General features: G+C 35.6%; 1 protein-coding gene across 1 annotated transcript in view; it reads right to left on the reverse strand.

Annotated features, from left to right (window-relative positions):
- LOC110027655 (serine/threonine-protein phosphatase 6 regulatory subunit 3) overlaps positions 1 to 14457 on the reverse strand; it is a 64785-nt gene that overhangs the window by 19679 nt on the left and 30649 nt on the right. The window lies entirely within an intron of this gene.

Below are 14457 nucleotides of genomic sequence, written 5' to 3' on the forward strand. Positions count from 1 at the left end.
AAAAATGGCGTTCGCGAGTAATCGAGTCACAAAGGGTTCACCTAAGGCTGTTGATCCTATAGGAACTCAATTTCGGGCCCTCTACATGTTGGTCCTTAGCCCTTGCAACTAAAAGTTGAGTGCTTGGAACCACTCATGCGAGTTCTTCACAAAAATGAGTCAAGAAGTGGCTTGAAGTTCTACGGGAGGTGGGCTCCATTACTAGTCCGCTAGGCTGGTCAACCAGGAACTCCTAAGGCTAGATTATGGGTTCTGGGAGTAGGAGACTAAGACCTCACAAAAATGAGGTCAACAATGTGTTGTAGGCAAATTCTGTTTGGGCGAAATGAGATCTCATTGCTTGATATTCTTTCCCACAAAACATCTCATTAGATTTTCCACATTTCTGCTCACTACTTCAGCCTGACCTATCTGTGGATGGGTTGCTAAACTGAATTGGAGCTTAGCGCCTAACTTTCCCCTTAAAGTTTGCCAAAAGTGACTAAAAAATTTGACATCTCTATCAGAGCTAATAGTTTTGGGGATCCGTGTAATCTGACAATCTCTCTGAAGTATAAGTCAACTATATGAGAGACGTCTAGTGTGCGGTGACAAGTTAAGAAATGTGTTATTTTATAAAATCAGTCTACTACAACCATGACAGAATCTTTGTCCCGCTATATCCTGGGGAGACCCAGTACGAAGTCCATGCTAACATCCACCCAGGGTGCTTCTGGTACAGGTAACAACATATACAACCCTGTATTCCGCCCTCTTGTCTTGGCCAAATGAAAATTCTTGTATTGTCAGACGTGGCGCTTTACATCCCTTGTTAGTCTAGGCCGGAAGAAGTGATCTTTGACGAGGGTGAGAGTTCTGTCTCTGTCGAAATGTCCAGTGAGGCCTCCATTATGATTCTCTTGTACAATTGCTTCTCTCAAGGAGCATCTTGGAATGCATAGTTTATTGCAGTAGCAGGTAGTCATCTGCACGATAGTACTGTCATCTTGGTTTTCTTGACATTGTTCCTAGATATCTTTGAAGTCTTCATCTGTTGTGTACAGGTCTTTGATGATCTTGAAACTATGACGCTTGTTTGCATTGGGGTGATTGATAAGTGACGTCAGCTTAGTGCATCCGCAACGCAGTTCTGGCTCTCTGCTTTATGTTTAATTAAGAAATTTAATGGTGCAAAAAATTCTACCCATGTTGCATGTCGACCTTTAAGCTTACTCCGGCGGTTCAAAAATTTCAAGGCTTCAATATTTGAAACAAGGTGAACTCACTTGCAGCAAGTAGTGGCTCCGGTGCTCGATGGTTCTTACAATTGCGTAGAATTCTTTATCGTAGGTTGGGTACTTCCTCCTGCACTAGTTGAGTTTCTCGCTAAAACAAGCAATGGGGTGACCGCCCTAGCTCGGTACTACCCCAATTCAGATGTCTAACGCATCACATTCTACTTTGAACAATTGTGTGAAATCTGGCAAGGCTAGAATCGGTGCTTGAGTTACTTTTCTTTGAGTGTGTTGAAGCTAGTCTATGCGGTGTTTGGCCAAGTGAACTATTTGCCTTTTAAAAGGTCGATGAGGAGAACGGTAACAGTGCTGAAAATTTATTAATGAAGCGATGGTAAAATGATGTTAGCCCCAAAAACTTTCTTAATTCGGTAGAATGATCGCTATGTGGTCCAGCTTATAATAGCTTCAATTTTTGTCGGGTCCATTCGGATGTCTGCACTGGATACGATGTAACCCAAAAAAACACATTTGAATTGTCATGAAAGTGCAGTTCTTTGGGTGGGTGCATAATTTTTCATTCTGGGGCACTTCGAAAACTGCTAACAAGTGTTGTACATGTTCCTCTTCAGAACGGTTGTAAACCAGTATGTTGTGAAAGTAGACTACGACGAACTTCCCGATTAGGTTGCAAAATATCTGATTCATTAATCTCATGAAGGTGTTGGGTACATTTGACAGACCAAAGGGCATAACTGTCCGCTCGTATAATGCATAATGTGTCTTGAAGGAGGTCTTCCATTCGTCGTCTAGTCTCATCCGTATCTGGTGATATCAATTGCATAAGTCGAAATTTGGGAACAGAGTGGCTTCGCGTATTGTCCAAGAGGTTGTCTAGTTGGGGAATGGAGAATCGTTAAGTTGATAGCTATTTTTTTATGGTTCTAATCGATACACATCCTCCATGGTCCATCTTTTTTTAGTACCATTAGGGCATGCACAACACACAGATTTATACTTTCTCTTACTAGCCCTCTCGTGACGGGATCTTGCACTTATCATTGTAGTTCCTCGTATTTCGTCGGTCTGAGCCTGAAGGCAAGACGATTGGGTAAGACTGATTCGGGTATCAAGTCTATTGCATGATGAATGTCCCTCAGTGGTGGTAGTGTTTCCTGCAAATTGTTTGTCATGACGTCCTGGAAGTCTTGTAGTAGAGGTTGAAGGTGTGTTGGTATTAGGTTTTCTTCCTCGAACCTCTCGAGTAGGACTAGAGCAAATACCAGCGGTGCTTCTCAAACTGACAGCATGAATGTGGTTTTTAGAACGATTGTTTCCTTGGTGTCGTTTACTCCTCTGGCATCTTTACTTGGTAGTAATATGATGTGTTTGCCATCTTTCTTGAATGAGTAAGTGTTTTTAAACCCGTCATGTTGAGCTTTACGATTGTATTGTCAAGGTCATCCTAGTAGAATATGTCATGTGTCCATGGGAACGACGTCACATCATACATGTTCCTTTAATTGGTTGTCTATCGAGAACTCAACAAGGCATTGCTGATCCATGTAGATTTCATTCCTTTTTTTCAGCCACGTGAGGGAATAGGGTAGAGGATTTTTTTGCACGGGTAATTCTAACATTGTCACTATTAATGTCGATACGACAATGTCAAAACTGTCACTGTCGATTATCAAGCTGCAAAATTTACCTTTAACTATACACTTTGTGCGAAAGATGTTGTGTCATAGCCATGATTGATTCTATGTTGGTTCTGATTGTAAAACTCATCGTATGACTAGTAACTCGCCTTCATCCTCTGGGAACTGAAGTGCTTCTTCAGTATTTTCTTCTGCTTATTCATCCTCGCTTTCCTCCCTAACACCTTGATCTGTAAAAAAGAATTTATTTTGTGGGACAATTGGCATCTAAAACACTTTCTAGTTGGCATTGGCCCTGATGAGCTACCATTTTCGGGTTTCTTGTGGCTTGGATCAGTTTTTTCATTACCGGGTGTTGGTTTCCTCGTTCCTGGTGTGCTTTTCTCGGTAGGTGTAACAACTAGGGTTGGCTTGTGTGAGGATTGCTGCCAGAATGAAGACTACGATCTAGCCTGCTTTGTTTTCTTTCAACTTTCAGGGCTAAGGTTTGGATGTCACTCAATGACCAATAGGGTTATAGTTGAACTACTTTGCTAATGGCGGGCTTCAGACCTCCGAGATAGCGGGCGATAGTATACTCCTCTTGTTTGACCAAGTCGCACTTGATTTGCAACTGATCAATTTTGGATGTGAATTCCTCTACAAACAGCTCTCTTTGCTATAGTTCATGAAGCTTCAGAAACATGCTTGACGACAGTGTGGTGGCAGGTATTTCCACAGTAGCGCTTTCTTCATTTTGTCCCACTTCTTGGATTTGTCACCATCATCCCTTGTTCGTTGACGTTGTAGGTTATCTCACCACAACGAGGTATGCTTTTCAGTTTAATAGCTGCTAGTTTGACCCGCTTATCTTCAGGTATCTCCTTGTATTCGAAAGTTCGTTCGACTGCTAGCAATCAGTCAAAAAATTCATTTGGATCCATACCACCATCAAATTCAGGGAGATCTATTTTAATGGCGAAGCCGCGGTGGTCCACGGTTCTTCTCATGGTCTCCTCTAGTATTGGATGCCAAAATGGCGTGGACGATATTCTTCGTCCATCGCATCGTCCCGGTGGAATGGATTGAGATCGCCGTTCCTGTCTTCATGTCGACTTTCTAGGTCACAATCGAGGCTAACCTCGCCTTGGGTTCCTTCATCTAGTTCTGTCAATTGTCGTTGTAGACGACGGATTTCACATTGTAGCACTACCCGGGTGGGGTCCAGTACTTTTCTGTCGTGGGGAAAATGTGATGGTTTGGGGAAGAAAATGTCAAGGAGAGTGGTGGGAAAGAAAGATGGAAAGAAAGGACCGCGAGAGAGAAAGAGGAAATCAAGAAAATAAGGGAAAGAAAGAAAAGAGAAAATTTTTTGGTTTGGGTAGGGGTGCGGATGCTAAGGAACGCTAGGATAAGACCAGAGTTAGGCTGACTATGATATCAAATGATACCGGAGGAAGCCCAAACCGCAATAGAAATAATAATATTATTTTTGAATTTCAAAGATTACCACAAAACTCGTCAAAAAAGGAAATAAACGACAACAAAACAGCAACACAAATATAAAGACACAACACAAACTCCAATAAGAGTTGCAGAAAGATAAAATATTTCTTCGGGGTCGAGCTAGAGTCGGAGCACGACCTGAACTCTTGGAGACGATCACCACCTCGGACGAGTTACAACCGGAGCACCTTCTCGCCGTCGGATATAGCCCCCCGGAGATGAAGAATGCCTCAAAGGCAGCACTAAGAAATCAAAATTCATCCAAATCTCCTTTCCTAAGCAAAAGCAGCCCCTATATATAAGAGGGATTAGGACTTATATTAGGAAATGCCTTCAATTAGGAAATAGAATAAAAGAAAGTATTATAATAGACAAGGATTTATAATATGGAATTTCATGAAAAAATAAAAAAATAGAAAAGGCAAGCATAAAATAGGTAGGAAATAAAATAGGAGCATAATAGAAAAGTAAAGGAAGAGAGGGAACCGAAAAAGGAAAGGCAAAGAAATTTGGGTCGCGGTACTGTAGCTGCTACAGTGCTGCGACCCAAAAAGCTCCTGCGCCATTCTGGTTCTCTATCTCACGTCAGAACTCCTCTCCTTCATGCTTTCATCCTATTCCTTTTTGCTGGTCGGCTTGCATCACCCGTCCTCCCCGAGTCACTCGACTTTGCTCCTCACTATTCCCCATCCTGTCTCCCAAAACACTCCTCTCCAAGCTCGCACAAAATATCACACAGCCATGTATTGTCTCTCTTCACTTCGCACAGCAGCACACCCCAACTTCCTTCCCTCTCGTTTGCCTCACACAGCACTCCACTAAAAGGCTGAGGGATCGGGTGTGACAAAATATATCTATTTACAAATTATTACTAGTATGATAATTATTATTAACTGTAAATTAATCAAAACTCGGTTCTTAATTATGATTAAATATGAGTTCAATTCACTGATTCTACAATTAAAGCATGAATTAAGGACTAATCCTAACTTAATTGATGTTAAACTCATTGTGGCCCAAAGACACAAAAGTATAATATCATAGCAGTGAGTTCAATTAAAGAAAACAAAACTGAAACTAACTTCAATGGATCTCATTTTCAGGAGTCAACTCAAACCACTTCAAAATAGGCAAGCGTTGATTGATTTATGCAATAGGCCAGCAGTTAAAAAAAGAGAAGGGGAATTCATTATTAGCCAAAGTAAGAAATATAATTGTATTACTGTAAGATAACAAATAAGAAGAAGCCTTTATCCGTGAGGTCAGCTACATGAATCTTTTTCTCCATTGTGTCCAATTGAATGTCCTATTTTCATTTAATTCTTGTAAATTAAGATCATTTTCAATACAAGGCCAAGTCTTTTTATGCCTACCTCTACCTTTCCTAAAATAAGCTAAATCTAAAACATCTACTCTCCTAACTAGGTCATCATATGGTCAATGTTTAATGTGACCAAACCATCTAAGGTGATTCTCTCTAATGTTGTCTACCACTGGAGCTACTCCAACCCTTTCATAGATATATTCGTTTTACATTTTGTTTCTAAATGTAAAGTCACACATCTACCTTAGAATTCTCATCTTAACAACACTTAATTTTATGCTCCTCTATTACAAGTCAACATTCTGCACCATAAAGCACTGTAGGTCTCACCACCATCTTATAAAATTTTTCATGAAGTCTATGCGGTACTTTTCAATCACACAATAGATGTGATGCATTCCTCCACATCAACCATCCAACTTGAATTCTACAAGTAACATCACCATCTATATCACCATCACATTGAACAATAGACCGAGATATCTAAAACATTCTCTGCTTTTAATGATTTGATCATCCATTGTTACAACTCTGCAACTAGATCTACTATTAAAATTACATTCAATGTATTCAATTATAGATCTACTCAAAAGAAGATATTTGGAATCTAAAGTAGACCTCCATAATTCATGTTTTTTTCCTGAGCTCTTTCTCTAGTCTTATCCACAAGAATGATACCATCAGCGAAAAACGTGCACCACGGTATATCCTCCTGTAAATGCCAAGTAAGAGCATTCATAACTAAAGAAAAAAGATAATGTCTTAAAGCCCATCTCTGATTTAATCCAATTGAAATAGAAAAATATTTGGTCAATCCTCCTTCTGTTTGACACAAGTAACAGTTATAGTATAAATATTTTTAATGACTTGAATATAAGTCATATCAACATCTTTCTTTCCTAGAACTCTCCAAAAGAAATTTTCTTAGAACCCTGTCATAAGATTTTTCTAAATCACTAAGAATCATATGAGATCTTCCTTACTCTCTAAATTTCTCCATCAAACCTCTCAATAAATGTATAGCTTCCATAGTAGACTTACCCGACATAAATCTAAACAGATTTTGAAAAATTTTTGTATCACATTGTAACCAATGTAAAAAATAAAATAAAATAAAATAAATAAATAAATAATTCTACAGGTTGGTTCAAAGGGAGGCAGACGGTCTTAAAAATGAATAACTTGTATCCATTTGAATTAGTTGGGAGCCAGAAAAAAGACTAATAAATAAAGTTGTGTGAAGAACTCTTACTTACATGTGTGTGATTTCAGCAACTCGCATGTGTCTAGGCAAGAAGACGATGTCATTGCTTGAGATGGGGGTGTGGCAATTGTTGGTGTATCAAAGTCAGCACTGGAGAACATGTTTGTAGCATGTGCAAGGGGCTTGTCATGTGTAGGAAGGAGGCTGGGTCAATACCAGGGTGAATAAGGCAAAATCTAGTTGAACAACTTTGTCTATGTAAGAAGGAGTAGAAGAGGCTTTGCATGCAAGTTTGTGTACGGAAGACTAGAGACAACTAAGCCGGTCCGAGCAGCCAGGAAGAGAGCCTCGTGCAAGAAGGATTGAAACCTGTGTTGTACCTGGGGCTTTGCATACAAGTAGAGGACACGAAGACAAGGAGAGCACACGAGCATTCATGTGTGGGAGGCATGTTGGTCTAATCGAGCGGTCGATATTTTAATAAATAGAAGATATTTGTTTATTTATTTATACATTATTAAGTTATATTAATCTTCAAGAATTAATATTAGTGATCAAGTCTAGACAAGCAATTGAAGAAAGGAATATTCGGGATCGAGACAAAGGTTTGTAAATTAGAGGAAGGGATGTTCTATTATGTTATTGTAAACTAAGAATTAATATTAGTGATCAAGTCCAGACAAGTGATTGAAGAAAGGAATATTCGGATTGAGAATGAGGTTTGTGAATTAGAGGAAAGGACAAGGTGAGGCAAGTTTAAGGTTAATTTTCAATTTGGAATTTTACACATTTAATTGAAAATATTAATTATTATTTTATTGATTAATGTTAAAAGCAAAGGAAAAAAAAGAATATTTATTTTGAAAATTAAGAAGTAACAACAATGAAAAATGAGGAAAAGTAATGTATTTATTTATGTATGTTATTTTAATTCAATATAATTAATTAAGTAGATATTAAGTTTTCATGAGTAGAATCAGTAATAAGATTTGGAAGAGCATTTGATTCAAAAGATTTTGGGGAAAAATATTTAAATTAATTAGTTATATTTTAGTTATTTATTCTAAAAATAAGATCTTTATTTATACATGCACTTTTAATTAATGGATATGGATGATGGTCAAAGGAAGTAAATAAAGGAATAAGCATTTAAAGAAATCTCTTAAAGATTAAAGTGTAACACCTCATTTCATCTCCTTGAGGGAGTCGACGAGGAGTGAAATGGAAGTGAATGGTCGAGAATGCGGAGAGCATATTAGTCCTATAAATCGTCACGTATGCGGGAGGCAAAGGCAAGATCGAGAGGCAGTCACGAACACTGAGTGAGAGCTTAACGGGGGAGTCGATTAGTGCGAGACAAAGGCAGGAGACCGACGAGCGCAAGCTAGGGCTTCCCCGTAGCCGAAGACGATAGCGTAGTTGGATGAGTCCTGCGGAAGTATCGGCGTCGATAGCTGATGAGGGTGATGGTGTGGGAGGAAGAAGCCGAGCAGAACGTCCACTTCACGAGGAAATCATAATGTCGTGTTAGGAAGAAGACTTGTGAATGTGTTGTGCGATCAAACCGAAGGAGGAGTCCTGCGAGCATGTCCAATGCGATATAAGAAGCTTCTATCAGGCCAAGAGGCTCGTGCGTAGCAGAGAACAGACAGGATCGCATGCAAAGAAGGAAGATGGGTTTTCGTGTGCATAGAGCTCTCGATCGAGAAATAAAATGGTGTCTTAATATTTTAATTAAATTGTTTAAGAAAAATTTTGCATGTATAATGAATAAATATAATAACAATTAGAATTGCATAAAGTAAAATAATCAAAATTTAAAAGTTAAATTATGTAAAGTTAATAGTTAATTAAAATAATAAATTAATTAATATTTAGTAATATGAATAACCATGTTTACTGTAGGAGTCAATTTTAGAAGAGTTGAGGTAAAAACAATTCTAAGAACAAATTAATCAGATGAGTACCCCTACTATTAAATTATAGTATCATTTTTGTATCTCTTCTAAACCAATTATATAAATTATTATTCATGCTTAATTAGTGAAATTGATTTGATTCTTAAATTGTATTGTTCATTTCGATATGAATACTTGTAATCATACATAATTAAATGATTTATGCATTATAGTAACAAATATTACATATTGAGTACTCTGAAATTATAAATAATTTGAACTACATAGATTGATTATATGTGTGTGTTTGACTATGATGAAGTCATTGATTTATGGTACTGGGGAGGGAAGGCTAAGGTAGTGGTGTATGTAAATAGAAAATCATATTGATATTAATATGTTTTATGCATTATAGGTATAAATAATAAATATTGAATAATATGAAATTATGAATAGTATGAACTACATAGATTAATTGTATGTGTATGCTTGACTATGATGAAGTCACTCATTTACGGTACTGATGGGGAAATGTTAAGATTCGTGCACGTAAATGAAAAATGATATTGATATTGAAATCCCTTAACAGATATAATTTTTAGATGGTACTCATATGACGGTTGCACAAATATAAATGATATAAATATGTTGTTGATATGATAAAAAACTTTAAATATAATGAAATATCATGAGTGATTACATCCATAAACTAGCAAATATTTTATTACTGATTTATTAAGAGCTAAACTAGTATGCATATCATTTTCTCTTTTATTGTGTTATTACAGTCTAAAAGTGTGAATATTCACTGACTATAATTAGTCCACCGATATTTTAAACTAGCAATTCAGATTTAATTAACTGATTTAAAAAATAGTCGATAGAAGAGAAAACATGTATAGAAGAGGAGAACAATCAGCAAAGAGGTAAATTTAATTGTATTATTTTAATTTACGTTCTTTAGTGGTTTTTTTATTAATTAAAATTTAGATATAGAAAATGAATATAGCAAATTTTAATTTACACCGTCAAATCATTTGTTCCTGCCTTGATTAATTTTAATCTCCAGATCATGTCGTGATAAAGTGAGTAATTAATATTTTATTTGCATTAAATTAGTCGAACCGTGACATAAAGTGGGTAATTAACATTTTATTTGCATTAAAGTATTTTCTTTTAATTTTAAATGTTTCATTTATTACACATATTACCTTATAACGGAAAGAAGATAAGTTTGTTTAGAAAAAAGTTTGATATACTTAGATGATTGATACAAAGAAGTTTGTTTATAGGAGGAGAAATTATTGATAATAGATAGCAGGCTCTAATTTAAAAGGCATTGAAGGGACGCCCCCCTGAGGGAGACGTGAGACAGTGCCCCAGCCCAATGAGGGGTGTCATTCTCATGGGGGTGTACGCCCCCACATGCCTAATATGCCTAGGAAGTAACTTTGCGCCTCACCGGGTCATAGATCTATTTTAACAAAATAAAAATCTAATTGCACTCCGAGCCTCACACCTACCTAATTTCATTGCAACCATCACTCGTGAACTCTTCTGCAGAACCCATAAAGCCCTAAAAGAGCCATGCGATCCAGTCGTTCTCTCGTTCCCTCCTTCCCTTCCGTTCATCTTCCAGTCGAATGCAGAGAGCAACCACAGTTTCAACCGTCTCTCCATCACTCTTCCGCGGGCATAAAAAGTCCTAAGAGGGCCACATGATCCAGGCGCCTCCTCCCCTTCCATTCATTTACCAGTCGCACTCAGAGAGAACAGCCAAAGTTTGGCACCTACATAGCCCACACTCCTCCCTTCCCAGCAGTAGGTAGAGACTCTTGTGGGCCAGCAAAAAGGGAAACATCGCACGGAGACCTAACCTAAAAATGTAAGCACGAATTAATGTGTGGATTTCACTGCACCTACAGAATTTTACTGTAGCTACAACAAAATCCGCATCTATGTCATTTTGAATGTAAATTTTGGCATGAATTTTGACTATTTATTTTCTTTAATTTTAATGCCCAATGTTAGTAATTAATTTGTACAGAAATGGTTGGATTGTGTGACTGATATTAGTCACACTAGCAAACACTTTGCATTGCAATACACAATAAACATACCCAATGAAAAATATTTTAGATGTAAGTTTTGCAATCGCATACGTAGTGAAACAATAAACAGTATGAAAGAACATTTTGTCGGCACACATAATGGCAATAAACCATGCACTAAGTCCCCATTGAAGTTTAAGAGAAATACAAATAAACATTGAAAGAAGATGTAAAAGCCAAAGCACAATGTGGTAGTGTATTAAATGATATTAAAAATCATGCAACAAGTATTTGTGAAGGTCAAAATGCCACTAATTCATCATTATTAGACTCATCTCAGAGGACGCCTAAAGTTAGGGGTCCAATAGATTTTTTTTTTTTTATCACAACACAAGCTAGGAATTCTACTCTAAATTCCAAGTGGAAGAATAATAAAAGAAAAAAAACACGTGGAACAATTGGTAAATTATGTTCCTCAGCCAAATTGTCATTTAACGTTGTCAATGACACATTTCATGTCTATGATTGAAGCATTTATCAACTTTAGACCTGGTTTTAGTGCACCTATAATGCATGAATTAAGAATTTGAATACTCCAAAATGATGTTGCTACAATTAATAAGATGTTAGAGAAGAATAAAAGGCAATGAGTAAATATGAGCGCTTGATTATGTCAAATAGTTGGACAAATAGAAAAAATAGGATTTTATTTATTTTTTTTGTTAATAGTCCTATTGAGAGTTTTTTTCTTAAATCTGTGGATGCACTGATGTTATAAAGAGGGTGAATTAGCATTCACATATTTGGATGATGTGGCTAATAAAGAATGGGAAGAACATGTACAAAACATAACAAATGAGTCAAATTATGTGAATGTGGGTAAAAAGGTAATAGAAAAAATACAACAAATCTATTGGACACATTATGCAGCACAATGTACTGACCTCATGTTAAAAAATATTAGAAAGTTAAGGATTCGCAAAAGCACTCTTGCAAAAGTAAAACAAGTTGTTAATTCATTTACGAGCACACATGGGTTCTTAGGTGAATGAGATCTTTTACAAAGAAGAGGAAACAATTTCATCCAACCATCACGCAATTTGTTAATGTAGATTTGACTCTTCAACCACTTCAAGCAATGTTCTCCTCAAAAGCTTGGTGTTATAGTCAATGGGCTAAAAAGACATAAGGTATAAAAGATCGAGTTGTTATTTTATTCAATCTATATTTTTCGGGTCATCTTGCTTACTATATCAAAAGTGTTGTGCCCCTTGTAAATATTTGAAGAGATGTTAACTTAGAAGAAATGTCAACCATGGGTTATATTTATGAGTTAATGGATTCAACAAACGAAAAAAATTTGCTTTTAATTGTGGGCTTGAAAAGAAATATTGATCTATTTGGAGGAAAATTAATGCAAGATGGGAAGTCTAACTTCATAAACCATTACATGCGGCTAATTTTTATTTAAACTCTCAATTTCGCTTTAAAGAAAATATATTTAATGATGAAGAGGTGAATCAAAGGTTAATTGTTTGTATGGAAAGAATATTGGATTATGAAGATCGCCTTAGAGATGATATTCAACTAGACTTGCATTATAACTTAAGATGAAGCTTTGTGGGTAGAGTTTCGATGAACTAACAAATAGTTAGATCTCCTGCAAATTGGTGATGAGATTTGATGAGAAAACACTCAAGTTAACGAATTTTGTTATTCGAATTCTGAGCTTCATCTGCAATTCATCGGGTTGTTAAAGAAATTGGAGCACTTTTGAATCGGTAATAATTTTTTACTTTTTTAAAATTGTTATTATTTACTTTCATATATCATTTCCTAAAAATAATATTATTTATCTTAGATTCATACTAAGAATAGGAATAGGTTGGAGCACAAAAATTTGTAGGCTCTAACGTACGTAAGATATAATACTAAAATGAAGGGGAAAAGTATAAGAAAAAAATAAGACTTCGATCCAATATTAATAAATGACATAAACTCTAATGACGAGTGGTTTGTTGAGAAAAAAAAACCTTGTGCTTCAACAGGAACCTTTTTACGTGAATGAAAAAGATGCATTTGATGTCGAGGTTATAAAAAATGTGACCATAACTAATGCAAATGAATAACAAAATTTACGAAAGAAAGAAATGCTTTTATAACATATTCTCATATAAAAAGGAAGTTGAATGAAAAAACAAGTTTCATATTTAATTTTAATTGTCTTTTACATAATTAAGTATTCTTATAGAAAAAAGATCTTAAATATTTACAAATATCATTTTATTTATTTTTATAATATAGGCAACAATGGTAAGAAGAAGCGGATTGTTAATGCCCTAGGGACTTAGCAGGACAATGACTTTAATGAAATGAAATGTAGAACCCATGAAGGAGCTGGTTGTGATTTGAACACAACTATTGGTGAAGAAAAAAAAAGAAGATTTTGAGGATGAACTTGAAGAATGAATAATATTCAAGGATTGAGATCAATTGAGCACTAGTTTATTTTTTGGCCCAAACATGTTTACATATTTTTATATTTTTGTACTTTTTAAATTGGATTTATGTCAAAATCTTGAAGATTTAGTCCTAGATGACTTATTTTGAGATTGGATAAGCAAAAGTTTCTATTTTTATCACTTAAAAATTATATGACTTGTATTTGTTTTATATTGTGGTGCTTACGCCACGTCCCGTAATAGTTAAAATGCCACGCTCAGTTCCTTCCCCCCGGTCGTTGGTTTCTATGTTTTGTCATTTTTATACTATTACTTGTTTTACTATATCAAATTAGAAGATCTCATATGTTTTGTGAGAATATGTTTATTTATGTATTGCCGATTAGTGATTCTTCTATAATTGAATATTGTTATGGACTAACATTGCTGTCTAGAAATATTTGCTTTCACTGCCCAATACTACGTTCCCACCTTGATTAACTCTAAGTTCCCAAGTAATATCGTGCCAATCAGCAGGCCCTCAGGTTGGATCTAGTCCCTTCTATAAGACTGTGATATGGTAATTATATTCTTCAATAATATAAGGTTTCTTGTCAAGGGATTGTTTAGCAAATCTTTTTAATGGAGCATTAAAAATAGAACCAAATGATAATTACTATCAATAAAAAGGAGAAGTTAAGAACTGAGATAAGTACAAGGAAAAAAAAATATACAAAGCATATAACCAAATTATGGGAATGTGTAATTAAACATAGACTCAGGATTATCATGTAGGTATTGGGAATCAGTTAGTTTTTATACAAGATTTAATACAAAGTTGAATTTTGTGCATAGGTAATTAGTCAACAATATATGGAGCTAAACAAGATCCTCACATGATTTTTATTGATATCAAGAAAGAATAAAATCAAGTATCAAGAGAACAAATTTGGTCGGTACTAAGTAACAAAAATATGAGTTGATATTATGTAGTCAATGATATGCGTGAGTCTGACAGAGATGGGTATCAAAATAGTCATGGGTCGACTCAGAGTGTGCACTAATAATAGGATTACATTAATGTATAATTTTAAGAGTATATTTTTATTGGTTATGGCGTCTCTCTAATTAATGACGATCAATTTTTCATGTAAAAAAACAAACAAAAAAAAGAAAAGAAAA

The sequence above is a fragment of the Phalaenopsis equestris genome, unplaced genomic scaffold (assembly GCF_001263595.1).
Source record: "Phalaenopsis equestris unplaced genomic scaffold, ASM126359v1 Scaffold000002, whole genome shotgun sequence".
Taxonomy (NCBI): domain Eukaryota; kingdom Viridiplantae; phylum Streptophyta; class Magnoliopsida; order Asparagales; family Orchidaceae; genus Phalaenopsis; species Phalaenopsis equestris.